At 47.9% G+C, this 16624-nt stretch overlaps 1 long non-coding RNA gene across 1 annotated transcript; it reads left to right on the forward strand.

The window, feature by feature from the left end:
- Positions 1–3193: 3193 nt before the first annotated feature.
- LOC115896836 lies at positions 3194–15905 on the forward strand. Its single transcript, XR_004056724.1, has 3 exons — positions 3194–3319; positions 3436–3642; positions 15726–15905. It is a non-coding gene; the product is annotated as an uncharacterized LOC115896836 (long non-coding RNA).
- Positions 15906–16624: the final 719 nt, after the last annotated feature.

Raw genomic sequence — 16624 nt, forward strand, 5'->3', positions numbered from 1 at the left:
ACCACAATCTCCCAGTCAAGGAAAGGCCTCTCTGGGCCAGGCCCTCGTAAACTCTCAGTTTTGCTCCCTCTGGCCCTAAGCTAGTGTGTTTGAATCAAAGTTTCTCCAAATGTTAATTGGGGTAAGACTTGCTTTGCATATTTTGTTGGTGTATTTAGAGGATGACCATGGATAACATCTATTTATTCAAAAATACATACTGGGCTGAGCCCTGCGGATACCAAGATGTGAAGACATGTCTCGTACCCCAAAGGAGTTGTGCAGTGCTGGGCCTGACAGGTAAGTTGGCTCACTCTGTCTCTCATGTCATATGGTCATTGTCCTAATTTTTTTTTGGGGACGGAGTCTTGCTCTGCTGCCCACGCTGGAATGCAGTGGTGCAATCTAGGCTCACTGCAAGCTTCGCCTTCCGGGTTCGTGCCATTCTCCTGCCTCAGCCTCCCAAGTAGCTGGGACTATAGGCGCCCGCCACCATGCCCAGCTAATTTTTTTTTTTTTTGTATTTTTAGTAGAGACGGGGTTTTACCATGTTAGCCAGGATGGTCTCAATCTCCTGACCTTGTGATCCGCCCGCCTTGGCCTCCCAAAGTGCTGGGATTACAGGCTCGAGCCACCACGCCCGACCAGTCCTAATTTTTATACGGTGCAAATTCATTGTAGAAAAAAAATTTAAATGCACAAAAGCACAAGAAGAAAACTACAGGTGCCCATGACCCTGGAGACAGCTCCCACCATCATCGCAGGTATTCCTGGCTGTTTCACTCCGCCCAAATTGTGACTGCCATGTATATACTATGTCCATGCTTTTCCACTCAGCATATACTGAAAACACTTTCCCACACCATTCAATGCATTATGTTCTGCCATAGGAAGACACTACAATTTATTAAGCTAAATCTGTGCTGACAAAAATTCGTTTGCAGCATCTGTAAAATTGTGTTTGTGTGTGCGTGCACATGTTTCTCTGGCAAGAGGAGGCAGAGGCCCCATTGTGTTGCTCTGTTTGTGATTCCTCTCACAAGTGCATGCTTTTCACACACTTTAAAGTGCCTCTTAAGGAACAAGACACTAATTTCTTCCCTTTGTGTGCCACCCCATGGTGCTAGCACATGCTGGGCGGGGCTGCTTTTCACGGTGCCCCGGGGAGGAATGGGCCAGGTAGGCTCTGAGAGTCCTCACAGCACAGGCATTGGGTGGGAGAGCCCTGGGCAGAGGCGCCAGCAGGACCCGGCTGCCAAATGTGAGAGGCAGCCCAGTGCTGGGCACACGTGGGCCCTTATCAGGCAGCACCGGGTCCGTGATTCCCTTGGGCAGGAAAATGCATTTTGAAAAATCTATCCAACAATTATGCTTTTCTATCTAGAAACATAAGCAACTCTTGTTTTAATAATGAAAACTAGAGTGCATACATCTCAACAGATCTTCCATGCTGATGAGGTAAGAGAAGAGGACGGCCCACCAGACCAAAAGGGCTGCCATGATGAGGAGAAAGAGGGTGATGATGAGAAGCATGGCCGGGGACCTGTTCCTGGGAAACCTCTCCTGCTCATTATCCTCACCCATTGGAAGAAGAAAAGGTGTATCTGCTAGCCAATCAGAGGCGGCCTTCTCATTCTTTCGCGTGGCAAATATTTATCGGATGTCTATCTCCTTCTCAGAGTAGGTCTGGGTTCTGGATACACAGATGAACACTGCCTGGTCCTTATTCTGGAGGAATTTCTAGTCCCGTAGGGAAGATGAGCACACAAGCCTGCACTGACGAGAAATGATGTAGAGCCCAGAAGAAGGGGCAGTTCATGGCAGCCCCCGGAGAAAATGACAGATAAATGGACAGATGAAGAATGAAAGCAAGCCAGTTGGGCAAATGAGGAGTGGGGGCAGGGAGGGCAGGGAGGGCCCAGAGCTCCAGGAGCATGGAGTGGAGGGTGAGAGAGGAGGAGGCCAGACGGAGCCCGGGTGACTTTCAGCTCCTTCCACCTCTGGGTTTGTTTTGGGGCCAGCTCACAGCACAACCCGTGGAGGAGGGACTACTCCGGGAACCTGGCGGGGTGCACTGGGAGAGGGAGGACGCAGCCCACATAAGGCCCTGACACTCGGGATTGTGGCTGCATGGAGACAGGGTGGCTCTCGTCCTGGACCAGGCACCGGGCACCTGCTTGACTAGGGGTGCTGGGCAGACTCTGCAGCCTGCCGGAGCTCCGCAATGGGGCTGAGGGTGATAGCTCCACTGTAGCGTTATGAGTCCCAGGCTGAAGCTTGGGAAGGAAGCTCAGTCTGAGAGGGCTCTGTCCCCATCGCCTGGCTTGCAGCGTGTGCCGGTGGCAGCAGGTGCAGTGTCGGGAATGCTGCAGGATGGAAGGGTCTCCGCCGCAGTCCCCTCCAGTGGTCCGGCTTGGGAGAGGGTGCAGCGGCCATGCTCAGAGCCACCCTGGGTCTCTGCTGCAGCCCCCACTGCCCCAGCAGCTTACTCAGCCCAGGCCAGGCAGCGCCCTGGCCCTGCAACCCCACAGTCGCGCCGCCCCCCCCCCCCCCCCCCCGCCCCGCACTCTGTCAGCCTCTCTGAATGGGGTCACGAAGCAGCCACATCACACAAAGGCCGCTAGTCCTCTGGCCATGCTGGCAGCAGAACTGGGTGCGCTGGGCTGGGCCGCAGTGTCAGATCCCAGCCCAGCAGGCAGAGGGCAAGGCCCAGGCAGGTGCTGGCACCAGACCAGGAGCAGGGCACCCTAGGAACACGGTCGGTGCTATCCATTTCCTGGAGTCCGGGTGCAGGTGGCAGCCAGGAGTGGGCAGCCTCCGCATCTGCTTCCAGGGAGACCGTGGCCTAATTCTTATTTCCAGCCACCTGCTTCCTGGGAGACTGTGGCCTAATTCTTATTTCCAGCCACCTCGCTTCCTGCTTGGCACACCTGGGACCAGCTCCACTTCCACTCAAGGGAGGTTTCCTGCTCAGCTTCAGTAGAGTTATTCCGGAGAACTCTAGAAGATGCCATGAGAGGGAAGGAAGGCGCGGGCTGTGGAGTCAGTCTGGGTTCCGCCCTGATCTCATGCGAGGAGGAGCTGAGTTTGCCTTGGCAGCCACCTGGTTTCTCAGATTCTTAGTGGTTTAATCTCAAAAGAGCTGCATAGCAGTGTTTGCATCACTCAGTGTGAAGCTGCAAGGGAGCGCACACCTGCCCCAGGCCGTGTTTGGAGCACTGTGGGTGCTGACAGTTATCACCCTCCATTTCCTCTCTTTTGCTGAACAGAAAGTGGCTTCACCTGGAGACCATGGCGTCCACTTGATGAGTCCACATTGCTGTCATCTTTTGTTGGAAATGTAAGTGATCTCCACACATTTGTATTTTTTAGGCATTGCAAAAGCTTTAAAAGGTCATTTCCTCAGGAGGAATATCCTGGTGAAGGTTTTTTTTCTTCCTTTTTGTCATCAATAAGCTCTCCTAGAAATGCCTGTTCTTTGGCTGGAAAAGGTTAAGATTCAGGTCATTCTACAAAACCCACCAAGCAGCCGTGTGAAATATGACACAGATCTTCAAATCACAGACCTTACTGAAGGGGTAAGGAGTAGAAGGCTGAAAGAAAGACTGTTCGTTCACTTTCAAGCATGAATCTTCCACTGCTGTGAGACGCCGGTGCCCGAATGTAAGTGATGACCAGCACACATGACCGCCACTGGCTTCTATTCTCTGGAGCCAACAAAGGCCCATTCCAGGTGTTGCCCTATTCCAGGGCTCCAGCCAGCGGGGCAGCTCCCAGTGACACCTGTTTTCCTGCGATTCTAACAGCACATTCAGTGCAAGGCACTTTATTATGAGTGGAATCTTTCAGGCAAGGATAATGTGTTTCCAGAGTGTCTTAAGGACTAGAAATGGAGTTAAGGAATATGAGTAATATCCACGAGAAAGACTGAAGAGAGAAAAGCAAACAAAAACATGTAACAAAGCAGACACGAAGCCAGGTGGGGGTGCAGGCCTCTCTAGCTGGGGAACGAGCTCGCTTTGTCCATGGGGCTTGGCAGAGAGGGGGTGGTCTCAGGGTCACAGGGGCTCTTGAGCAGCTGGAGCTGGACAAACAGAGGGAGCACAGGTCAGCGGCAGAGGTCAGTGGGGGACGTCAGTGGCAGAGGTCAGTGTGGCAGGTCAGCAGCAGAGGTCAGTGGTAGAGGTCAGTGGGGGAGATCAGCGGCAGAGGTCAGTGGTAGAAGTCAGCAGCAGAGGTCAGCAGGGGAGGTCAGCAGCAGAGGTCAGTGGTAGAAGTCAGAGCAGAGGTCAGCAGGGGAGGTCAGCGGCAGAGGTCGGTGGGGGATGTCAGTGGCAGAGGTCAGTGGGGGAGGTCAGCAGCAGAGGTCAGTGGCAGAAGTCAGCAGCAGAGGTCAGCAGGGGTGGCCAGTGGCAGAGGTCAGTGGGGAAGGTCAGCAGAGGAGGTCAGCAGTGGAGGTCAGTGGCATAGGTCAGTAGTGGAGGTCAGAGGGGGAGGTCAGCGGCAGAGGTCAGTGGGGAAGGTCAGCAGGGGAGGTCAGCAGTGGAGGTCAGCAGCAGAGGTCAATGGCAGAGATCAGAGGGGGAGGTCAGCGGCAGAGGTCAGCAGGGGAGGTCAGTGGCGGAGGTCAGCGGGGAAGGTCAGTGGGGGAAGCCCTGGGGTTTTCAAAGTGCTTTGCAATGACCACTTTGGAACTGGAGACAGAGGAAGGAAGTGGTGGCCAAGGACGGGCTGGGGGCCATGCCCGTTCCATCCCTCTTTTGACCCTCCTCGTTCTGTTGCAGCCCTGGGAAAGTCATGGAAGCTCTCTGGGCTCCACTTTCCTCATCTGTGAAATGGGGACACATACTATTTCCCAGTTTGGTGAGGGTGTTTATCTGACAGAGGACCCTGGAGATGTCCTGGGACCAGGGTGTCACTTCCTCACCCCAAACCAGGAGGATATTGGTCCTGCCTGTTCTGTGGGGTCCAGGGGTGGCAACTATCCAGGTGAGGATTTGTAGGTCAGTACCCACAGCATCACACTGAAGGAGGCTTGGCTGTAGCTGAGTCTGAGCAGGGGGATTTTCTGAGTTTTATTCCTGCAGTGGCCCCTTGTGCCCTGCTGAGGAGTCAGGTGTCCCATCCCAACATCTAAAGGACATTTACAAGCTGAGGCCCCAGGAGAGGCGCCTGCAATCTGAGTGCTGGGGCTCCACCCTGACCACAGCGGGGTCTCAGGCACCCTGGTCACGCCCTTGGCATTGACTCTGTGCAGTCATGTGGGACCCAGAGCTGCAGCTGTGCCGCAGAGCGGAGGCAAGAGAGGAGGCAGCCTTCACATTCTATGGTGGACTGGGGAGTGCCTTTGAAAACGCTGTCATTAAACCCAATCTCCAAGGGGCATTTTGAGTTCAGGGCACCCTCCCGGGGCATGGAGAGGTCTGGTTCTGTTGTGGCTGATGGGAATGGCTGAGTCTGGACTTAAATAGCCCTTTACCCCCCGGGGTAATGGCACGTTACTGTCAGGAAGTTGCACAATGTAAAATCTCAGTCCAAGTACACAGTTGAGTTCAAAAAGATTGAAAACAGAAGGCTGAATGCCAGCCTCTCGGGGATGAATTTAGGCCATTTTTTAGAATAAAATGTTTGGTCAGAAAACCCACACTTGTCCAAACACTGAAAGACGGGGTGGGGAATCCACTGAAGGAATTCAGGGACAGGAGTGTCCAAGGACTTTAGGGCACTTTGTGAATCAATACTTACTTCATACTCCTTTTGAAAAAATGTCCTATTTTACAACAAGAGGATCCAACACTGGTGCTGGATTTGGGTCAAAGGCTCTGGGAGGTCTCTTGTGCTTACACATACATTTCCAGCTCAGTTCTCAGTAAAACTGAAGTTTCTGCCAAGGAAAATGTCCCGTAAACCACCAATGCCTATGGACGATTTTCACACTGGAACTCGCTAACCAGCTGACCTCTTAATAGAGGGCTGGTACGACAGGTGACACAGGAAACTCAGGTGAGGGTGTGGAGAGACAGGAACTCAGGTGAGCAGTAGAGAGACAGGAACTCAAGTGAGAAAAGGAGAGACAGGAACTCAGGTGAGGGTGTGGAGAGACAGGAACTCAGGTGAGAGGTGGAGAGACAGGAACTCAGGTGAGAGGTGGAGAGAGAGGAACTCAGGTGACGGTGGTAGAGAGACAGGAACTCAGGTGAGAAAGGGAGAGACAGGAACTCAGGTGAGAAAGGGAGAGACAGGAACTCAGGTGAGAGATGGAGAGATAGGAACTCAGGTGAGAGGTGGACAGACAGGAACTCAGGTTAGAGGTGGAGAGATAGGAACTCAGGTGACAGGTGGACAGACAGGAACTCAGGTGAGAGGTGGAGAGATAGGAACTCAGGTGACAGGTGGACAGACAGGAACTCAGGTGAGAGATGGAGAGACAAGAACTCAGGTGACAGGTGGAGAGACAGGAAGTCAGGTGAGAAAAAGGGAGACAGGAACTCAGGTAAGGGTGGTCGAGAGACAGGAACTCAGGTGAGAAAGGGAGAGACAGGAACTCAGGTGACAGGTGGAGAGACAGGAACTCAGGTGACAGGTGGAGAGACAGGAACTCAGGTGAGAAAAGGGGAGACAGGAACTCAGGTGAGGGTGGTGGAGAGACAGGAACTCAGGTGAGAAAGGGAGAGACAGGAACTCAGGTGAGAGGTGGAGAGGCAGGAACTCAGTTGAGAGGTGGTGGAGAGACAGGAACTCAGGTGAGAGATGGAGAGACAGGAGCTCAGCTGAGAGATGGTGGAGAGACAGGAACTCAGGTGAGAGATGGAAAGACAGGAGCTCAGGTGAGAGATGGAGAGATAGGAAGTCACGTGAGAGGTGGAGAGACAGTAACTCAGGTGAGAGGTGGAGAGATAGGAACTCAGGTGAGAGGTGGAGAGACAGGAACTCAGTTGAGAGATGGTGGAGAGACAGGAACTCAGGTGAGAGATGGAGAGACAGGAGCTCAGCTGAGAGATGGTGGAGAGACAGGAACTCAGGTGAGAGATGGAAAGACAGGAGCTCAGGTGAGAGATGGAGAGATAGGAAGTCACGTGAGAGGTGGAGAGACAGTAACTCAGGTGAGAGGTGGAGAGATAGGAACTCAGGTGAGAGGTGGAGAGACAGGAACTCGGGTGAGAGATGGAGAGACAGGAACTCAGGTGAGAGATGGAGAGACAGGAACTCAGGTGAGAGATGGAGAGACAGGAACTCAAGTGAGAGATGGTGGAGAAAGAGGAACTCAGGTGAGATGGTGGAGGGACAGGAACTCAGTTTTGAGGTGGAGAGACAGGAGCTCAGGTGAGATATGGAGAGACACGAACTCAAGTGAGATATGGAGAGACAGGAACTCAGGTGAGAGGTGGAGAGACAGGAACTCAGGTGAGAGATGGTGGAGAAAGAGGAACTCAAGTGAGATGGTGGAGGGATAGGAACTCAGGTGTGAGGTGGAGAGACAGGAGCTCAGATGAGAGATGGAGAGACAGGAACTCAGGTGAGAGATGGAGAGACAGGAACTCACGTGAGAGCTGGAGAGACAGGAGCTCAGGTGAGAGGTGTTGGAGATTGTTCCCTACAGTGGCAAAGGGAATAAAGACAAGTTAATGCACGTAAATTGTTAAGATGCGGAAATGATAAAACTTGACCACTGATGGGGTTGGATGGTGGAGAAGGTGAGTTAGGGGTGTCCTCTGCTTCTAGCAACAAAACGGTTTAGGACAAGAAACCTGGCATAGGCGGGAGCTACCTTGGAGTCATGGTCGATGATGGGTTCAGTTTTGACCTGGTGGGATTTGCAGCATCATGGGCTGCTTGAGAGGACGGTTGGGTAGCAAGTGTGTGTGTGTGAGGCTGAAGCTCCTTGCAAGGATGGGGCCGAGTGTTACTGACTTGAGACTCAGCAGCACTTAGAAAGAAGTTCAAGAGGGGCAAGAGCAGACCACGTAGGGAGGAAGCAGGAGGCAGGGATAGAAGTTAGCCCTGGACCAACTCGCAGAGGGAGGCACAGGAAGAGGCGGGTGCTCTTGGAGGAGGTTGGGATACAGTGGGGACAGTGGGCCAGTGAGGTCAGGGGGACAGCAAGCCACAGAGTGGGAGGTGAGGGGAGTCTCCCTGCTGACACGGCAGCCCCAGAGCTGCCCGCAGAGCTGTGACGTCCAGGCCGCCATGACCGGCTTCATCTGGCTGCAGCAAGTCCGCTGGTGTGTTCCATGATCTGAGCCTGTGCCGCTAGAGGACTCATTGCATTAGTTTAGAAAGTCTGATGAAGAAAAGCTGTGAATGCAAATTATCCATTGATTAAATATAGTTCATTGGGTAACAGAGCCCGTGGGGTGAAGAGGGGTCAAATAACCAAGTGCCCCCTGGGAGAGGTGGCAATCTTGGGCACAGAGGGCCGGGCTTGGTGCAGGTGCCAGCTCTGCTTCTGGCGCTGGGCAAGGAGCAGTGTTAGTCAGCATGGGCACAAGGCACAGCAGCCAACTCCAACTAGCTCAAGAAGGGAAGACTTTAGTGGCTCGTGCAACTGAATGCCAGGAGGAGGACTGTGGTTGCAGGCACACTGTGTCCGTGTGTTAGGGGTGGAAGGTGTCCGAGTTACTGGCAGTGAATCCGCACGGGTATGTGGCAACCTCAATTCTTGCCTCCTTAGAAGAAATAATTCGAAGGAGGGGCATAAGGCAGAAAAAGACCGAGGCAAGTTTCAGAGCAGGAGTGGAAGTTTATTACAAAGCCTTAGAGCAGGAAAGAAAGGAAAGTAGACTTGGAAGAGATCCAAGCAGGTACCGTGAAGGTCAAGGGTAGTGTTTAACCTTGATTCCTAGGACTTTATAGGCTGGTCCACCTCTGGCGTTCTGTGCCCCCTTTCCCGTGAGTCTTCCCTGAGGGTGGGCTGCCCGCCTGCGCAGAGTCCTCCTCACACCAGGGAAGTGAGCGTGCACAGTGGGCTAGGAAGTGGGAGGCATGCCCATCTGAGGCCTTCTGTTCTTTTCAGGTGAGTGTCCTGGGAAGGTCAGACTCCACCGTGTTGTCTCTGCGCACACCCAGGCTCACTTGCCCACTACCTGCGGTTTTATTGGAAGCCCTTTTTATCTGTTTGGGAAGTTGCTTCTTCCTGGTGCCTGCATTCAATTGACACTTTAGTGTGACAGCTGCGGACCATCAGGAGATTGTCTCTCCCTAGCTTCAGCTGCCTTTTATTTATTTATTTACTGATTTTTGAGACGGAGCTGATTTTTGAGAGGGAGTCTCGTTCTGTGGCCCAGGCTGGAGTGCAGTGGTGCGATCTCGGCTCACTGCAAGCTCCGCCTCCCGGGTTCACGCCATTCTCCTGCTTCAGCCTCCCGAGTAGCTGGGACTACAGGTGCCCGCCACCACGCCCGGCTAATTTTTTGTATTTTTAGTAGAGATGAGGTTTCACCGTGTTAGCCAGGATGGTCTCAATCTCCTGACCTCGTGATTCGCTCGCCTCGGCCTCCCAGAGTGCTGGGATTATAGACATGAGCCACGGTGCCCGGCCGGTAACGATGAACCATCACCCTACGGTGGCCGGACATTCCTGGCAGGTGGGGGAGATCCCTTCCTACCCTACTCATGTCTGATCCCTGTAACAGGTGGGCTCAGGCAAGATCACAGGGTCTGTCTCTCGCCCTCTTCTTGCCTCTCCTCTGACTTTGCTCTCTCAGCAGTCTTGCTCCGCGGCTGGGGAGAGACCACCACCCAGGGCACAGCCTTTCAGGACCCTGAGCTCCTCACACCAGAAAGAAGAGAAAACTCTCTCCGAATGAGTCTAACTTGGATCTTGCTTGCGATATCCACAGTGGAGGAAGTGGAGCCACAAACCTATGTGGTGACGGCTCCACATAGCATTGTAGGGCCTCGGCAAAAAGAATGACGAACACGCACACTTTAGACACTGAGTCTAATGCCCCTCAATCTCAATTCCCCAGTCTGCAAAACACACAGGGTATCTAATATTATCAGACTGAGTGTGTATTAATTGAGATACTGCATGCACAGTTCTTTCCTGGTGACCTGCACAAAATAGGCCTTCAACAAATAACAGATTTTTAAAAAGACTATTTTTTTTTTTTTGACATGGAGTCTTGCTCTGTCACCCAGGTTGGAGTGCAGTGGCAAGATCTCGGCTCACTGCAACCTCTACTTCCCAGGTTCAAGCAATTATCCTGCCTCAGCCTCCTGGGTAGCTGGGACTACAAGCGCCGCCACCACACCTGGCAATTTTTTTGTATTTTTAGTGGAGACGAGGTTTCACCATGTTGGCCAGGCTGGTCTCGACCTCCTGACCTCAGGTCATCCACCCGCCTCAGCCTCCCAAACTGTTGGGATTACAGGCGTGAGCCACTGTGCCTGGCCAAGTTTTTTTTTTTTTTTAAAGGAACGGTTTTAGGTTCGCAGCAAAATTGAGCAGAAGGTACAAATAATTCCGGTCTACCTCCTGCCCTCACACAGGCACAGCCTCCCGGGCTATCCACATCCCCGACTAGAGGGGTACGTTTGTTGCAGTCAATGAGTCTACATTGATACGTCATTTTCACCCAAAATCCCTAGTTTACATTAGGGCTCATTCTTGGTGTTGTACATTATATGGGTTTGGATGAGCAGATAATGGCAGGTATCTATCTTTTTAGTTTTATACAGGGTATTTTCACCGCCCTAAAAATTGTCTGTGCTTTGCCGATTCATTCCTTCCCCTGAAAGCCCTGGCAACCACTTTTGACTGTCTTCATAGTTTTGCCTTTTCCAGAATGTCATACAGTTGGAATCATGCAGTTTGTAGTCTTTTGGGATTGGCTTATTTCCTGTAGGAATATGCATGTAATTTTCCTTCATGTCTCTTTATGAACTGATAGCTCATTTCTTTTTAGTGCTGAAAAATATTTTACCATCTGGATGTTTTCCAGTTTGTTTATTCACCCATTGAAGGATGTCTTGGTTGCTTCTAATTTTAGGCAATTATGTAGAAAGCCAGTATAAACATCCCTGCGCAGGTTTTTGTGTGGACATCAATTTTCAACTTCTTTGGGTAAATACGAAGGAGTGGGACTGCTGAATTGCATGGGAGCAGTAGGTTTCCTTCTGTAAGAAACTTGCTAGACTGCAATGAAGGAGTTCCTTTCACTCTACATCCATGTATTGTCAGCGTTTTGGGCTTGGGCTGCTTTAGTATGTGTGTAAAGTGTGTCACTGTTGAGATTTGCATTTTCCTGACGACATGTGATGTTGAACATCTTTTCATTTGCTTGTTAGCCATCTGTATATCTCCTCTAGTGAGGCACTTATTAAGGTCTTTGGCCCATTTTCTAATCGAGGTGTTTATTTTCTTATTGCTGAGTTTTAAAAGTTTCTGTATATTTTGAATAACAGTCCTTTATTAAATATGTCTCTGCAAATACTTTTTCCTCAGCTTGTGGCTTATCGTTTCATTTTCTTCACAGTGTCTTCTGCAGACCAGAAGTTTTTAAATCATGTCCAGTTTATCAATTATTTCTTTCATAAATCATGGATTTGACATATCTAAAAGTCATTGCCAAACCCCAGGCCATCTAGGTTTTCTTCTGTTACCTTCTAGGAGTTTTGTAGTTTTTTGCATTTTACAGTTATGTCTATGATCCACTTTGAGTTAATGTTTGTGAATGGTGTGAGATCTTTGTCTAGATTCGTTCATTTATAGGATGTTCAGTTGTTCCAGCATTGTTTATTGAAAAGATTAGCTTTGCTTCATTTTATTGCCTTTGTTCTTTTGTCAAAGACCAGTTGGCTATATTTATGTGGATATATTTTCAGACTATTCTGTTCCATTGATCTATTTGTCTCTCTCTATAATACATAGATACATATATATATACACACACACACACATATATATATATATATATATATATATATATATATATATTTGCCCATACCACAGTGTTTTTAGAGTAAGATGTAGCTTTAAAGTAAGTCTTGAAGTCAGGTAGTGTGCATCCTCCAGGTTTGTTCTTCTCCTTGAATATTGTGTTGGCTAGTCTGGGTCTTTTGCCCCTTTTTATAACCTTTAGAATCAGTTCATCAATATCCCCAAAATAACTTGCTGGGATTTCGACTGGGGTTGCATTAAATCTACAGATTAAGTTGGGAAGAATCTTGATAGCTTGACAATATTGAGCCTTTCTATTCAGGGACATGAAATATTTTCCTTCTTATTTAGTTTTTCTTTGATTCCTTTCATCAAAGTTTTGCAGTTTTTCTCATAAAGATCTTTTGCATATTTTGTTACATTTATTCTTAAGGTGTTTCTTTTTTTTCAAGTGCTCTAATATCAATGGCATTGTGTTTTAAATTTCAGATCCCACCTGTTCATTGCTGTTATGTAGGAAAATGATTGACTTTTGCATATTAATCTTGTAGTCTGCCACCTTGCTATTAATGTAATTGCTTATTAGTTTCAGATGTTTTTTCTCTGGTCAGTTCCCTCAGATTTTCTACATAGACAATTACATCATCTGGAAACAAAGACAACTTTATTTATTTCTTCCCATCTATATACTTTATATTTTATTTCCTTGTTTATTCCTTTAGCTGGGACTTCTAGTATAACATTGCAAAGGAGTCTGGAGAGGCAACCCCCGGGCCTCATTCCTGGTCTTAGTGGGAAAAGGTTTAAGTTTCTTACCAGCAAGTGTGATGTTAGCTGTAGGGTTTGTGTAGATATTCTTTATCAAGTTGGGGGAAGTTCTCATCTATCTCAGTTATCATTTTTCATAACTGAATAAAAGGTATTACATCGAGTTCATGTTCAAAGCTGGTTAAGGCACCACCTCTGTGAGGTTTCCGTGCATTGCACAGTCCAGAGCCCATGGTTATGGCCCTTCAGTTTCAGATGAAGAACAAAACCAGAGAGAGGCCCCAGAGCCGCCCTGGAGTGTGGGGTGGAAAACACCAAGAGGCCTGTCTTTCCAGATCTTCTTTGAAGAGCTTCATCTTTAGGTACCAATGCAGTGGGTGTGGGTGTCAGAGGAAAGAGGACTAAATTGGGGAACCATCATGGCAGGGACAGCTTGGGAGTGGGGATAACGCTCCTGTGTTGGCCTTCTGCATCTGGTTTAATTCTGTCCTGAGAGACATCAGCTCTGTTAGGTCCTGCCGTGTCTCTGGAGCCTCAGAGCTATGGATAAGTGAATGAACTTTACCACCTGATTTATGAGAAACACTTTGTGAGTGTTTTCTATTTCTTTTCTTCTTTAAAAAGGACAGCAAGAAAGAGACAAAAAGGGAAGAGGACCTGTTTCTGTCTCCTTATCTCCCTCCCACAGCCTCCTCCGCCTCCTGTCACTGTCCCTTCCCCAGTACTCCGGTGGCTCTTGGGGTCTGGCTTGCTGGTGCCACAGCTGGGAATGATGCAGAGATTTCGGAATGTCTAGGCCTCAGCATCACATCCCAACTCTATTTCAGCATTTTCAGTGTTGATTTATAGTCAATCCTATTTAAAGACTATGTTCTAGAAATTACTTTAAAAGATTATCTAAACACAAAAACTTAGCCACCCTAGCAAGGACCTGGCCTCACCTGAACTCTTGTGTCAGCCTTAAATTATGTTTGATAATAATATCAAAAACCGGGTGAATAACACTGTCTTGTTACAATTGGAAAGGCGTCGTTCTCTCAAATTGTCATTTCCAAAGCAGGATTTATTTTCTTCTCTTGATCCCAAGGTAAATTCTAGCTGAGTGAACAGCTGAGAAACCTGGATTCCTTTGTTAGTATTTTCAGATGAGGGCTTCTCCTTGTCAGCCAGGAGTGCTGGATTCATGAAACCGGCCCGGGGCTGCTTTGGGCTTTTCACTAATATATTTGCAAATGAGAAGAGAATTGGCAAGTGAAGATCCAGTTTGCTCTGCCAATCACCCTCCATTTTCTCTTTGTGTTTCCTATCAAGACCGACAGATTTTAAATGGCTGAGCAACCTTCTGCGCTGGCTCAGGAACATACAGTGTTGGCTGGGGCCAGGTCCTTTCAAATGGGTTGGAAGAGCAACGTCAAACAGCAACTCACATTAGAGGGCTCTTGGCATCGCGACCCAGGGGCTGGATTTCCAACTTATCTCGCAGACTTGTACAGTCCTGAGCAGTGGCATAGAATGAGAATGTGGTCTTAGGGCCCTAATTCTCCGTCAGGGCACTCCTACCTGGAGACCAGCTGAACACAGAGCAAAGTACAATTTACCAAGAGAGAGAAAATTTGATGCCAGTGAGCATTTCAATCTGAAGCAGAGCTGGGCTGCATTGACCAGCATGTAGCAGAGGGCTGGAAAGGGCAGCTCTGCCATGACATGAACCCACCAAATGGCCCAAAGTCCCGAGTCTCCTTTGTGGGACCACAGGCAGTTCATGCAGCTGCTCTCTCTGTTTTCCCACCTGTGAACCTGAGGACTGTGATGATGCCCTGTTTGCCGAAAATCAAACAAGATCATGAACCTGAAAACACTTTGCAGGAGTCGCACTCTCTATGCAAAGTATATGTACATTAAAGGTAAAACCGTATGATGAAATGTTTTTCTATTGTGCTGCTGCCGAAGATTGGGAAAACCAAAGACAAGGCACACTTAAGTTGTCAGAATAGTCAAGAAAAAGAACTGAGGTGAAAAATTGGCCCTATCAGATATCAAAACACAGTGAGAAGTGATTGGAATCAGTGTGATACAGGTGCAAAACATCATTTTCATTGTTTAAAGTGAAGACTCCAGACTCATTCAAATTAGTAAGGGGAATTACGGGTTATTTAATAAATGCTATCAGGACAATCATTTATGTGTTTGGGAAGAAGAGATCCCAATTCACAGAATTGACAAAAATAATTTTCAGATAACTGAATGTTATATCAAAAATTCAAAAACTTACACATGAAAATAGGTTTCAGTTTTCAGAGGTGGGAACGGGTCTTCTTAAGATCCAAAAAGACAAAGAAATAAAAGATTGATAAATTTGACCTCCTAAAATTTTTGATGTTTAAAATTTTTAAAATAACTTTTATTGGCATGTCATATACAAGCAGAAAAGAACACAAATCTGTGACTTCCTTTGACTGGCAGAATACTGCATACATGATGCTAGGTGATTTCACAGCTAGGGCTTGGGATAGCTGCAGTTTCTGCTACCCAAGTCTTGGGATCCTCCCTCTTAAAAGCAAACTGTGAGAAACTCAAGTGTCATGAGGATAACTGAGGCACTGAGTTCCCAGCCAGTATTCAGCTTCCTGTATGTGAGCACCCCATCTTGAACTTTCCAGCATGGTCAGTCCCTAGGATTGCAGCCTAGTGCAGTGGAGCCAACTCTCAGAAAATAAAGGTGAAACCTTATTGTTTTAAGCCACTAAGTTTTAGGATGCTTTGTTATGCAGTAACAGATAACAGAAATACTTCTTTCTTCACGGCTGTGCAGAATCACTTTTATCATAAACCAAGCATTGCAAGGAGAGTCTTGTTCAGGGCTCTCCTGTTCCATTGCTCCAATCCACCAATACCACAGAATTCACTTGGATCTCTTTACCTCAGTAACATGTTGAAGTTCTCTATGTAGAGTTCTTGCACATTTTATTTGATTTATTCCTTTTATATTTCCTGAATATGCCATTATGTCACCTGCCAAAACTAGAGGTGTTTTTTTTTTTTTTCCTTCTTACTTTCTAATCCTTATGGTTGCCTTTTTTTTGTTTGTTTTTAATAGAACTGGCAAGGACCTCCAGGACAGTGTTGAATAGAAGCGTCAAAAGAGGCATCTCCCTTACTGCCAGACTCAGAGGGCAAGTTTTCAGCATTCCATTTTATCTATGACATTGGGTGAAGATTGCTCTTTTCCTTTGTAGATACCTTTTATCAGATTATGGACATTACCTTTTATTTCTAATTGGCCAAGAATTTTTAAATTATAAATGTTTGCTAAATTTTATTACATTCTTTTTATTGCACATTTGAGATGATGCTATGGCTTTCTCCTTATTCTAGTAATAGATTGAATTATATTCATTGATTTTCAAATGTTAAACCAGCCTTGCCTTCCTGGTGTACATCTAATTTGGTTGCCATGTATTTTCTTTTTCTATGTTGTTACATTCAGGTTCTTTCTGGTGTCTATGTTTTAAAGAGAGATTGACCCATAATTTTTCTTTTTGTAATATTCTTACCTGATGTTTAGTGTAATGGCTGTGCTGGCCTTATAAGTACACATTAAGAATTTTTCTTGGCTGGGCGCAGTGGCTTATGCCTGTAATCCCAGCACTTTGAGAGGTGGGTGGATCACCTGAGGTCAGGAGTTCGAGACCAGCCTGGCCAACATGGTGAAACCCTGTCTCTATTAAAAATACAAAAAAGATAGCTGGGTGTGGCGGGCACCTATAATTTCAGTTACTTGGGTGGCTGAGGCAGGAGAATCGCTTGAACTCGGGAGGTGGAGGTTTCAGTGAGCCGAGATCAGGCCATTGCACTCCAGTCTGGGCAACAAGAGCAAAACTCCGTCTGAAAAAAAAAGAAAAGAAGTTTTCTCTCTTTTTCTGTTCCTGGAAGAGTTTTATTGTAAGTTTAGTGTTGTTTCTTTTTTAAATGTTTGGTAGAATTCATTAAAAAGAC

This window comes from Rhinopithecus roxellana, chromosome 4, assembly GCF_007565055.1.
Source record: "Rhinopithecus roxellana isolate Shanxi Qingling chromosome 4, ASM756505v1, whole genome shotgun sequence".
Taxonomy (NCBI): domain Eukaryota; kingdom Metazoa; phylum Chordata; class Mammalia; order Primates; family Cercopithecidae; genus Rhinopithecus; species Rhinopithecus roxellana.